At 43.8% G+C, this 13,225-nt stretch overlaps 1 non-coding gene across 1 annotated transcript; it reads left to right on the top strand.

Moving 5' to 3' along the window:
* Window positions 1-10,562: 10,562 nt before the first annotated feature.
* LOC112400967 (U6 spliceosomal RNA) lies at window positions 10,563-10,668 on the top strand. The gene has a single exon (XR_003003495.1). It is a non-coding gene; the product is annotated as a U6 spliceosomal RNA (small nuclear RNA).
* The last annotated feature ends 2,557 nt before the right edge of the window (window positions 10,669-13,225 follow it).

The following is a 13,225-nucleotide window of genomic DNA, read 5'->3' as shown; positions in this document are numbered from 1 at the left end:
TGTAAATGCGCCGGAATCAATGGTGAGCAAATGTCAACTCTGGCAGAAGCCCTTTGTTTTCCGTTGTGCGGAAACGCCAGATCCCCATGGTTTCTGACAAAGGCCCTCGTCAAGCCGGTGTGTCATCATTTGCGTCTGCCACGGCGGCAGCTCGACCTGCGCGAGGACCCACTTCCCAACTTCCCGGCATCTCTTTGGCTTCCTCGGAGCGAAGGCAGGCGGGCCAGGCCCACGCGGGAAGCAGCGCCACCTGCTGGAAGCCGAGTGACGGAGCAGCGGACTGGAGTTGATGGAGGAGACCGAAAAGTCCTGTCGGTGCCATTGGCTTTGAGGCAACGGCCACGGCCAGGCCTGACTGGAAAAAGAAAAAAAAAAAAACACTAGCAGAAATATGCACCCTTTATCCAAACCAACCCTTAAGGCCACACGCCATCCCTTCCTCACCACAGAATGCGGGTGGTGTGTGTGCACACGTGTGGAGGTATAGCGAGATTGCATATTCCAGGAGTGTCTCTACCGACCTCCCAGAGGTAGGGAAAGTGATATCATGGTCACCCTCCTTGCTGGATTTCTAAGCAACTCCACGGCTGACAGAAACGTTTACATACAATATCCCAGTTAATCTCCCACTACTCTGTACAAGGAGATAAAAGTCTCAACCTAACGAGCTGTCAGCTCCCTGGCTCTCCTAGAATTACTCATAACTTAACCACGTTTGAGGATGACAGCTAACTAATGAGCTTTTCCCCTTTTCAAAAGACTTTGCCCACATGGAAACAAAGGCTGTCACAATCCCCCAGCCAGACAGAACTGGCTGTCAGCGTGGAAGAGATCGAGGGCTGACTCCGAGGTGAAGTAAGCTGCAGCCAGCTGTGGGAAGGAGAAGTCTGCAATCAAACCTCAGCGGCTTCCAAGTGGCTGGTAGTGGGAAACTCACGGGAAACTCATGGCCTGTGCAGGTCTTTGCCAGAACCTCTCTGGCTCTTCAGAGCTGTACTCACTTATGTCACAATCATGAGGAAAACTTTCCCGGCCTGAGAGGTTACTGACCTAAACCCATGAGCATCTGTGGAAGCAGGAGGCCTGAAAGACAAAGCAAAGGTGTGTTGGATGAGGGGGGCTGCTACTTTGGCAACGTGGAAGTGTTTGCTGACAGTGCTAGGGACACCAGTGACACAACACATGGATTCTTCGGCATTTTCCCGGCGATTGAATAAAAAGAACTACAGTGTCTTGAGAGCTTACTTAGGCCAGGCAGCAGGCTAAGTGCTTTACCTTGGTGGGGTTTGTTGTTGTTTTCATGTGATCCTCACAAACGCTGTATAAGAGATGCACTATGATCAGCCCTGTTTTACAGATGAGGAAACTGAGGCCCAGAGAGGTTAAGAGGTCTGCCTAAGATTACACAACACAGAGGAGTCAATGCCAGGCTCAAGCCCAGGTCCCTCTGGCCCAAAGACTATGCTCCAATCGTTTACTCTACCGCCTCTCAGCTGTCAACGCCCTACTAGGCCCTGAACTAGAGTGTATTTTACTGTTCGTTTCAGGGCCAAAATGATTCATCAACCACATGACCACACCACTCATTTTCACTGACCCCCTGAGCATGAAAGCAGGGCTTGAGGAAAGACCTTTCATCCACTTTGTTTTGAGCCAGGGCAACAGGCTGGGAATGGTTGGAACAAATAGTTCTGGGTCAGAGGTCAGGGGACAGACTGCACTCTGGCGGCGAAAACAAACAAGTCCTCTCAGGGGGGCTCTCGGTGCCATGAGGGGCCCCACGGGTGGAGCCTGCACAGGCATCTCTGGATGGGATGCACCCGGGTGTGAGGGGCGGGCCTGGCCCATTCTTAAGTGCGGGGCGGAGGTGAGGGATGAGGAAAGCGCTGTCCCGGAGACACCGTCCAGTTCTGGCACATACCAGCTGTGGAACACGTGACAGACGCAAGGAACCACGGACGGCGGCGCCATCTCTGAGGACTTCGGGGATTCCGCGCTTGCCACCGCGTTGTAGGAACGCGGCGCTGAGCTGTGGGCTAACGTGAGCGGTGAAGGAGGCAGTGCGGACGGGCTCCGGGGTCTTCAGATGCAGAGCGTCAGGGTTATATCACCTCCACCACCACCACAACAAAGTACTATTATGCTCATTAATCCTGGCGCACACTTTTACATGCCAGCTGGCAGAGGGACCTTGCCAGGCTTTCGCCCTCCGGTGAAAACTTTCCGGACAGCGTTCCACAGTCTGAAGTTTCCCGGAAAGCAGCTTGACCTGGTCGGGTAATCCGACGGGCATGTCCCTTACAGCCGTCCCACACGGCCCGAGTTCACTTCCACCAACGCCACTGCTCGTCTCCCCACGAAGCCAACCAGTCCTAAAGGCGAAAGAAAATAGTGCCGGGTTTACATCTAAAGGCTCCGAGGGGCGCAGATGGATGGCAATGAAGGGGGAGTGGTGCTGAGGCGCAGTCCTTCCCGGAGAAGCAAGGAAGCGGAGAGCCGGCCAACCCCCTCTTCCCTGGCCTCCAGGGAAGGCCCATCCCCCGCTGCGGGTTCCGGGCAGCCACGAGGAAACTGGCGCTCAGCACGAGCCCCAGACGGAAACCTTTTGTCTGGGAGGGGCTGGGGGACGCCACACAGCGCTGTTTCTTCTAAACCTTTTTGCTGTTGTTGTGTTTGTTCTTCCTTGAATGTTATCTAGATCGTGGAAAGCTATTTCCACGAACCGATTTTTAAAGATCCCATGTGATGAGGGAAGAACCCGTCCACAGTATTAATGCAGGGGAATGGTTACCTGTAGGCTGGTGCCTCCTATGGTGTTTGAGTTTATCGGCGTGCAGAGAAGAGGCAGAGGGCAATACGGTAAAGGAAGGCTTGTTAGGCTCTGACGTGAAAAGCAGAACAGCTGCGTGCTAAAGTGTATTCTGGTTGGATCTGACAATACAAAAGAGAAATGGGAAACCTAATCGGTGCGACTCAGTCACAGTGGATGCATGATCTTATGCATGGGTCAAAACCCATGGAACCGCACGGCACAGGGAGTGAACCCTAGTGGAAATGATGGACTTTAGTTAATAAGTGTTTCAAAATTGCTTCATCAATGGTAACAACTGTGCCGACTAATGCAGAACGTTAGGAATAGGACAGGAAAGGAGGATAGAAGGGAAATATTTTTACTATCTGCTCAATTTTTCTGTAAACCTAAAACTGCCCTTTAAAAAATGAAATTTGTTACTTTCAGTAAGTGAAAATGAATAAGTAAATAAATACCCAGAAGGAAATCAATCAAAATGTTAACAGTACTATTTTTTTTAGAAAATTTTTAAAGTAAATTTTATTATTTATTTTTGGTTGCACTGGGTCTTCCTTGCTGCGTGTGAGCTTTTCTCTAGCTGCAGCGAGCGGGGGCTACTCTTCCTTCAGGTGCGCGGGCTTCTCATTGCGGTGGCTTCTCTTGCTGCGGAGCATGGGCTCTAGGCACGCGGGCTTCAGTAGTTGTGGCTCACGGGCTCTAAAGCACAGGCTTCAGTAGTTGTGGCTCACGGGCTCTAAAGCGCAGGCTTCAGTAGTTGTGGCTCACAGGCTCTAGAACACAGGCTCAGTAGTTGTGGCACACGGGCTTAGTTGCTCCGTGGCATGTGGGATATTCCCGAACCAGGGCTCGAACCCGTGTCCCCTGCATTGGCAGGTGGATTCGTAACCACTGCGCCACCAGGGAAGCCCACTAGTACTATTTTTGGATGATGAGATTATGAGTAACTTCTTTTGTGTTTTTACTTTTCAAATTTCCTACAATCTAGTTTTGTCTATCTTTACATGTCACTATCAATCAGGTAAATGTACAGTTTTAAAATCTTGTCTGAGTGACTGTTCTCTGAGGCAGAAACTGTATTTGCACAAAGTGGTCTGTTGTCTAGTTCTCTTTACACAGTAGGAACTTAAATTTTGTACCTTTAGATGTCTTCAACTCTTTCAGCCTTGTAGCCTGAAAATTTGCTGTTGTGTGGCTCAGGAGATTAAAGCAATAATTACGAGAGGGAGAAATCCAAGCCTTCAAGGAATAACTGGGTGGGTGACTGTAAACTGAAAATCTCTTCTTAAGTAGCCTGTGTGGCTATCTTGAGAAGCATCTATTAAATAGCTTCCATGAGCAGAGAGTGATGGGTGCTGATATAAAGCAAGATCCAAAGATGTTGTGTAATTAAACAAGAAGCATTGATTCTACCGTGTAGAAGTTGCAGCAGTAGAGTTGGCCTGAGAACTGGGGACAGTTATGCCAAGAAAACTCTTAGCTGAGTTCCTGATTCTTGGTAAACCGGTCAATAAATGATTTCTGATATTTGAGAGCATTAGAAGAGTTTGTTATAGCCTGGTTTTAGAGCTAATCCTTCATATTAGCGTTGTTTCGCAATCTACAATGCATTTTCGCATTGATCTCATTTACTGCTTTCATTTGTTTGCTTTTCATGTAACCTTATATGACTGAGCATCTTGAAGACAGGACCACGTCTTATTTATTTTTGTATGCCCCGCTCCTATATACGCCTGCCCCATAGTTGGTTCTTACTGTGGATTAAAGATGACTGCAAATTCTTTGACACTTCCGATCAAGAGACAGAGTCTAGGGCTTCCCTGGTGGCGCAGTGGTTGAGGGTCCTTGTGATGATGCAGGGGACGCGGGTTTGTGCCCCGGTCCGGAAAGATCCCACATGCCGCGGAGCGGCCCATGGCCGCTGGGCCTGCGCGTCCGGAGCCTGTGCTCCGCAACGGGAGAGGCCACAACAGTGAGAGGCCTGTGCACCGCAAAAAATAAATAAATAGATTTAAAAAAAATAAAAATTAAAAAAAAAACAGTCTATTTCTCCTCCTTTTGAATCTGGGCTAGCCTGAGACTGCTCTGACCAATTGAATACGGTGTAAGTGACATTATGACAGCTCCAAGTTCTTAAGGAGAACTTGGTCTCTTGGAGCCCTGAGCGTTCACATAAGAAGTCCAGCTCTCTTGCTGGAGAGTCCATGCAGAGAGTCCCCGTGGGGAGGGAGATGAGGCCAGCTGAGCCCAGCCTTCCAGCCATCCATCCCAAAGAGGCAGACAAATGGATGAAGCTATTTTGAACGCTCCAGGTCTGATCGGCTACCCTGTGAATGTCCCAAAGGACCCCGATTGACTCCACATGGAACAAAGAATCTCTCAGATAATCTAAGCCCTTCCTAAATTCCCAACTCACAAAATGATGAGATATATTAAAATGGTTGTTTCAGCCAGTGAGCTTTGGGGTAGTTTGCTATGAAACAATAGATAACTAAACAGCTCTCAAGAAACATTTGCTGATGGATGGAGGGATGACCTAGAAGGGCCACTGTCTTTCCTAGAGGAATGATGCTCAGAAATAAAGCAACTTGCCAGAGCTACTGCAGTGGACATTTGTCATCCCTCTTCTCCCCCAGCATCTGAACCTCCTTCTCCTTTTGGAGAATTTCCAACCTCCTAAAATAGACCCATCTCACATTAATAGAGGCTGAAAATGCCAAATACCCACTTTCTCAGTCTTCCTCAAAGCTAAAGTGCAGGCACGTGGTACAACGTCCTCCAAAGGGACACGCTTGCCCCAGACCACGACTCAGAAGCTGGAAGAGTGAAGAAGCAAGGACTTTGCAGGCTCCACCCTAGGCAGATGGACCCTCCAGGGGCCCCATGGCCGCAGCTCCAGCAGCAGGGCCCTGTGTGCAGGCTCAGTGGTGGCAGTGGGGTGAACCGTGGTCCCTGTGCCCAGTCACAGCACTGTCTTCACGGTGTTGTTATGTGGGGCTGCTCCCTGCAAACCTGTCCTCTGTCCCTCCCAGGGGGGTGGCGACCTACTCACTGTTTTTGTAATAAACTCCTTTTCTGCTTACAGCCAGGAGCCCTGACTGATGGCCGCACACTCAGGTTCCTCATTCTAGATCCTAAGCTTGATGTGAGTACTGTTCAGCTGGTGTCCTCAGAGCGCAGGGGGTTTGCAGGGGGAAAGCAGGAGGGCGAGAGAGCAGAGCTCGGAGCCCTCAGCGTCACCCCCCTGCTTCAGCCAGAACAGAACTACTTTGGTGTTTTTAATACTGTGATGCTCTTTACATTTTCTTTGGAAAAATTCTTCTGTTCCTACAAAGTCTGAAAATGACCACAGACACATATAAAATGGCAATGCATGCAATGGACTGTTTGGTGAAGAAAAATTAACAAAAGGAATGATCATTTGAATGTCCCACTGAGCCCTTGAAACAGATCTTTGGTCCAGAGCAGATGTCTCCAGGCCTTTACCTCCCGGTAAAGACGTGTGAAACAGGACATGGTGGAGGGGGTCACAAAGGCTGCCATCAGCATTCATCTAGATCTGGTTATGTGGAAGGTGTACAGATCGAGCCCCTGACCCCTTCCCTTTTGAGGTTCATTGTTATTTGAACACATCAGTGGGTCAGAGCAGCTGCCTAGGAGGCCAGCAGACAAGCCCATGAGGGACAATGGAGTCTGGACTGGACCAGGCTCCAGGACAGGGCCTTCTCGGGGAGGGCCTGTGTGTCAGGGTTAGAGCCAGTCTTCCTGAACTACGGGGATGCCTTGGGGGTAATGGCCGTGTGTGTGAATGTGTGTGTGTACGCCAAAGAGATGTTGACAAAAAGCTGTGACATCAGTAAAAGGCTGGGGAGGAGGACCTTCTCCCCCACCCGCGCATCACTAACAACCACTGCTGGACCGGTCACGGGCCGCAGACAGGACAGTTTGTACCCCTGAGCCTCAACCACCGCAGCACAGAGCAGGGCCTGGGTTCAACTTCTGACACGACCCACAGGGCCCCAGATCAGCACTGATGGGGCTCAGTGGAAATCAACTGAACCAAGTGGGCTTTGGGGTTCCTTGGACTCATTGCAAGACGGAGAACTTCGAGGGGAGGAAAGGACATTCTCTTGACAGTAATATGAGAGCTCAAGCCACTAACCTTAGGGAGAAGCACAATGCGGGAGGGTGGTTTGTTGTTAATGTTTAGAATCCATGTTTCCTTCCTGCTTCTACAGGTTCTTCAGTGTTGGTTTGGGGAAAGGAGCTGCAGCCATGCCAGTTGGAGAATTGGCAAAAGTAGAGATTCCAAGTGAATAATTCACTTCAACTAAAAGGACAATGAGAAGAGGAGTAACTCGCACGTGAAGCAGAGCTGGTTCCCAGCTTGTGATGGCCTGGACTGCTGGCTCTATCTGAGTGACGCTACTACCATCTTTGTCATGCAGTCCCCAGTGGTCTTTGACCTGACCTGCAGAAGCAGGTGCTCTGACTGCAGGGCAGTGGCATCTAGAGTCTTGACCTCAGGGTCCCCGTCTATTTCTGTGCTTAAAGTTTCTGCAGCACTTGGCAGCTGATTCAAAATTGCCCATGACCTTTCCTCATTGGCCAGTTCAAACATGTGCCACAGCAGCCCAGGCAAGTACGAGAGGAGGGTGGTGTCGGCTCTGGGCTGGCCTTCACCAGGAGAGCCTGGACTGGCTGCTTCCACTGCAGCAGTAACTGACCAGGTGGGCAGGGACAGGACCCGGAGCCTCCCGTTACACAGAACAGCAAGTCTAGGAAACAATAGGGCCTTGCTCTGTACCACTTACTGGGAAGTGTCCTCAATACCTCTTTGCTCTGAGAAATAGAGCCATTTCCTTTGTAACAAGAGCCCACACTTGTGTGCTGTGCTGGGAGTTTACAGGGCAAGGCCAAGGCTGTGTACCTGTGGGCACATGTGGGCACATGCTGAGCTTTGGAAACAGGCCTTACAGATGCTCATATACCAACAAACTACCCTTTAACCCTGTTTTCTTAAAGAGGTCAGTTATAATTTTCAAAAGTCCATAAGTTAGAATCACAATGAAGAGTCTTTCGAACGTCAGTGTCTGACCCTGAACTTAGACCTGAATATGTCAGCCTCTTTCCCACTGAAGAGGCTTAAAATCTTCCCAGCCATCTTTCTAGATGCCAAATGAGGCTTTCCTGAACACCACACCGTCACTTACAAACTTGGGTTAGAAACGTTCTATCAGCTGAACTCAATAACTCATTCATGTATGCTTCCAATAGAGACAGAATTAAAATATTTCAGGGACATGATCTTATAATATATACACAAGATACCAGTGAGTGAATAAGATAATAGTAGCTATCACTTATCAGTGCTTTACATATACTAATTTATTTATGCCTGTCAACAAATAAAACAAAGACCACCAGAGCTAATAAATAATAAGTGAAGAGATGGATGGACAATGGATGAAGGAATGGATAGATGAATAGGTAAAAAGAAAAAGCTAAGTCTACTGACTTGCTAGAGGAAGGAACACAAGCTAGTGATGAAGTAGAAGTTCACTGAGAGGGAAAAAGAGTTTTTAAAGTGCTAGCCAGAAGCAGGTTTCATGTGGTTATTGCTAACTAAGGATTGAGATCCAGTACTCTGGATCTCTCTGGAGAGGACAGAATGGATCCACAGGTCTAAACACAGTTGGCTAAAGACATGGAAGCAACCTAAGTGTCCATTGACAGATGAATGGATAAAGATGTGTTACATATATACAATGGAATACTACTCAGCCATAAAAGAGAACGAAATAATGCCATTTGTAGCAACATGGATGCAACTAGAGAGTATCATACTAAATGAAGTAAGTCAGACAGAGAAAGACAAATACCATATGATAGCACTTATATGTGGAATCTATATAAAATATGACACAAATGAACCTATGTATGAAACAGAAACAGAATCATGGACATAGAGAACAGACTGGTGGTTGCCAAAGGGGACGGGGTTGGGGGCAAGATGGAGTGGGAGGTTGGGGTGAGCAGATGTGAGCTTTTATATATAGAATGGATAAACAACAAGGTCCTACTGTAGAGCACAGAGAACTATGTTCAATATCTTATGATAAACCATAATATAAAAGAATATATATATAAAAAGAATGTGTATATATATATATATATGTATAACTGAATCACTTTGCCATACAGCAGTAATTAACACAACATTGTAAATCAACTATACTTCAATAAAAGAAAGAAACACAGTTGGCTAAAACAAACCTCACTGCTCACTGTTTAGGAAGAGTCTTCAGTTAGGACCACTGAGAGCCTGGTGTGCCAGGGTCTCTCCAATTTCATGGTCCTTTATCAGCTTCAGCTGGTCAGAGCCAGCTGTAAGAAACACATCTTCAGTTGTTATCTCTCCTAGGCAAGTGCTGCTGTACCAGAAAACTTTCCTCACATTCCTCACCATAGCCTCGCCTTACTCCATCACTTTAAAATTTCACACCAGGAATATTTTATAATTGGAAATTAAGTGTACCTGTTTGCCATCTAGCCCTTTCCTTGCGTCTTCAGACCCTTAGAAGGCTGTCACCTTAACCCCTTTAAAAGTGAACTGTATCCTGCAGTTAGGGAGGAAGAGTGGCATACTGAAAAAGCTGCGACGATGCATAATCTCCTGGTTGCAGGTCATGGGGCATCTGATCTTCATCCAAAGATAAATTACTGTGCTAAGCTTCAGGAACAAACTTTATAATAATGTAACAGAGCAACAAGGAGCCATCTGAGCAGTGAGTCTTAGGCAATAAACACACACAGCAAAAAACCCTCAAAAACAATAACACTACTACTTAATGTCCACTGAGATTTAATTCTCCCCCTCTAAAATTGCCCTAATTTCTACCAAATATAGCCAAATTAAGACTGACTTATTTGCAAAATAAGTCTGGTTTCAATAAAGTTGGCCTGATCATTTACATAAATGTAATTGATCATACAGGCTCTTTTAAGTTGGCTCTGCTAGAACTTTTTATAAGAAATCTCAAACTGAACTTTTAAAAGGCCTCTCAAGTCCAGGAAAACCACACCAATCTGGTTTGCCATCAGATTCTGCTTGTGATATCTATAGATTTGGGTGGATTCCTCTCTTGAGTTCCCCAAAATATCGAGATTCCTGCACCTGCCAGGAGGCAGCCTTTCTTATTCACCTGATGACAAGCCTGCTGGGAACATAAGAGTTTCCAATTTCTGGAGGAATCAGGTAGAGAGAAAAGATAAATGTTTCAATTCTACTTACAAAGGTATAATTTACCAAATTGCTGTAAGTCATAATTAGCTTGAGGAGAAAGGTTTCTTTATATCTGGAAAACACAGATTAAAACCAGTAGTATTTCAGACAAAACCCAAAAATTATACCATATTCATCAGTTCACTCAGTCCTATGTGACTAATCCTTGATCTTAATCTTCTGTTAACAGTTTTATGAAGCTATCAGGTTTTCCATTAGAATTCTTTAATTTCTTACCCAGTTCAGCAGTATGATCTGAAAGTTATCAGAAACCTGTACTTGTCCAAAAGTCATTTCTCTGACTCTTCTTGAAGATGAAGCATTTTTTGCAAAAGCATCAAAATAAAACAATAATGGTCCATAAATGACAAAACACTTTAAAAGGCACAGTTAAAGATCTGATTACAATGCAATTAACAAAGAAACTTGATTAATGCTGTGAATACAACATTTAAGATAATAACTAGAGTGCTTGCTTCAGCAGCATATATACTAAAATTGGAACGATACAGAGAAGATTAGCATGGCCCCTGTGCAAGGATGACACGCAAATCATGAAGCATTCCATATTTTTGATATATGTATACATATAGCTGATTCACTTTGTTATATAGCAGAAACTAACACAACATTGTAAAGCAATTATACTCCAGTAAAGATGTTAAAAAAAAGATAATAACTAGAATTATAACTGATAACATTTTACCAGGACATATCAGATTTTTAGAAATTCCATATAATTTCTAGAATATCTTTTTAATAATATTTACCCATACAATATAACCTAAGAAGGTTTATCGCCGCTCATTTGACAATGCTTTCTATGTAATTTAACATAGCAAATAAGCCTAATTAGTTTATTATTCCTCTCTCTGAGATGCTTCAGGGGTCCTCTCTGAAGCATCCCAAAATTAGCTAGAGGTCAAAAGAACTTCAATTAGAATTTGATATTTGGAAATTTTGTCAAAATACCAAAAAGGTTTCAAAACACCTGGTCAAATAGTATCATGGGTCACTGTGGAATAGTACTTATTCACTTAGTCAAAGTGACAATAAAAGATTTCAAAAGAAAATTATAACAGATTACCAGTTAAAGAACTTATGGTTACCAGTGGGGAAGGGGGGAGGGATAAATTGGGAGATTGGGTTTAACATATACACACTACTATATATAAAACAGATAACTAACAAGGACCTACCGTACAGCCCAGGGAACTCTTCTCAATACTCTGTAATGGCCTATATGGGAAAAGAATCTAAAAAAGAGTGGATATATGTATATGTACAACTGATTCACTTTGCTGTATAGCAGAAACTAACACAACATTGTAAATCAACTATACTCCAATAAAAACTTTAATAAATAAAATCCTCCCCCCCCAAAAAAAAAAGTCGATCAATATTTTAAGAAAACTTTGTCCTCTTAACAGAGAGAAAACCGAAGTCAGGTTTTGTACCACATTAACATTAAAATTTGCTTACTTAAATTTATTCTAACCTTAGCCCTGACTACACATAGTATTCCTTTCTAAAGATTCTTTTATTTCTCACAAATCTTCTACAACTTTCTATATCCATATTAATTTGTCCCTTATTTTCCTCCCCATTTAGAAATAACCAGCTTTAGGACAAAATTACTTTCTTTTCGCTTAACAAAAAAACATTTCCATTCCTTACACCTTCTTTTTCCTTGGATACAAAGATATTTATTTTACTTACTAATTTTTAGTAGTTTTAATTGCATATTTTAATTAGAATTCTTAACCTTAAAAAATCTTAGTTTCTAGCAAAAACTAAGTAAGCAATTATGAACTGTTTGTCTTATCAGCACATTCTGGTTGGCAAACTTATAACATTTCTATAACCTAATTTCTTTCCTCAGTGGGGTATAAGACATGTCCAAGGAACCTAAACATCTTAGTTTTTCTCTAATAAGACAAAAGTAGGTAAACTTAGACTTGTTTAGCAATTAATTTTCCAGTATCTTATTTGGAAATGATCTGAATATTCAATGAATTCCCATCATTTAACTTCATTTAGCAGTTTCAAGTCACCAAAAATCTAGAGAAAATATTTTAAGTAGACAGTCCTAAAACATAATTATTCCTAAAGAGTTCACCTAAAAACTCTTATCTCATTTACATTTAATTTACTTAAAAGTTTCATCTTATCAAGTTATATTTCTTGCTGACAAATTTTAATAACAGGAATAATAAGATCTTATTTGATTTCTAGTAAACCTAGGTACAAGTATTACACTTAAATAATGACGACTCTATTGACCTTTCTCAATACTTAAAGGCCTTTTAAAATAAATAGGGGAGGTTTAGGGAGTGGTAGAAGGATTGGTAGGCTGGGATTGATTTTGGATTCACATTTCTAGTCCTGTAAAGACTAGATTTGTAAAACAAGGATAGCTGTTTTTAATTCCTCAAAGAATTGGGTGACCCCCCTAACGTTATCAAAGGAATGACATACCAATTCACCTACGTTGGAATGCTTTTCCTTCCCTCATTTTAGCTCAGAGGAGGTCAAAAAATAATTTTTTTTTTTTTTCTATCATCAGGCTCTGAATATCAGCTAAATTTAGGAGTTTAGTCAGACTGGTGGCCCCTCATCTTGGTAATCCATTTACAAAAACTTTTGAGGATGCTCCCTGGGTTTAAGAAATTCTTTAATTATGGTCCTCAGTTTGGCCTTTGATCTGAATAGTTTCACCTACAGCCTCTCGCCTACAGCCTCAGGTGGTCCCATTTCTAAAGTAACCATTTAATAGTCTCTTCGGAGTGGAAAGGCAACCCAGACAGAGGATTACTAGGATGAGTACTCAAATAAAGGAGGACAGAGGGAAGCAGTAGTTATGTCATCCTTAAACTTTGTTTGTTTTAGGTACCTTTTATATCATTAATCTTTCATTAGCCTTCTACAACAAATCTTTCAATGAGGCTATTTTGGAATTTTGAAGCCTTTGGGGGCTTCTGCATACCAATTAAAATAGGTAAAGTATTTTAAGATGAGCGCTCTCTAAAATTTTAACAATTTAGAAGACTCCAACTCAAAGGGTCCAAGGAGCTAGCTCTGCAAATATTTTCTCTGGCTAATCTAATTTTAGAAAAGAGAAAAATTCTTAC

Source organism: Neophocaena asiaeorientalis, unplaced genomic scaffold (assembly GCF_003031525.2).
Source record: "Neophocaena asiaeorientalis asiaeorientalis breed wild unplaced genomic scaffold, Neophocaena_asiaeorientalis_V1.1 scaffold550, whole genome shotgun sequence".
Taxonomy (NCBI): Eukaryota; Metazoa; Chordata; class Mammalia; order Artiodactyla; family Phocoenidae; genus Neophocaena; species Neophocaena asiaeorientalis.
This window is presented reverse-complemented; position numbering and strand designations above follow the sequence as displayed.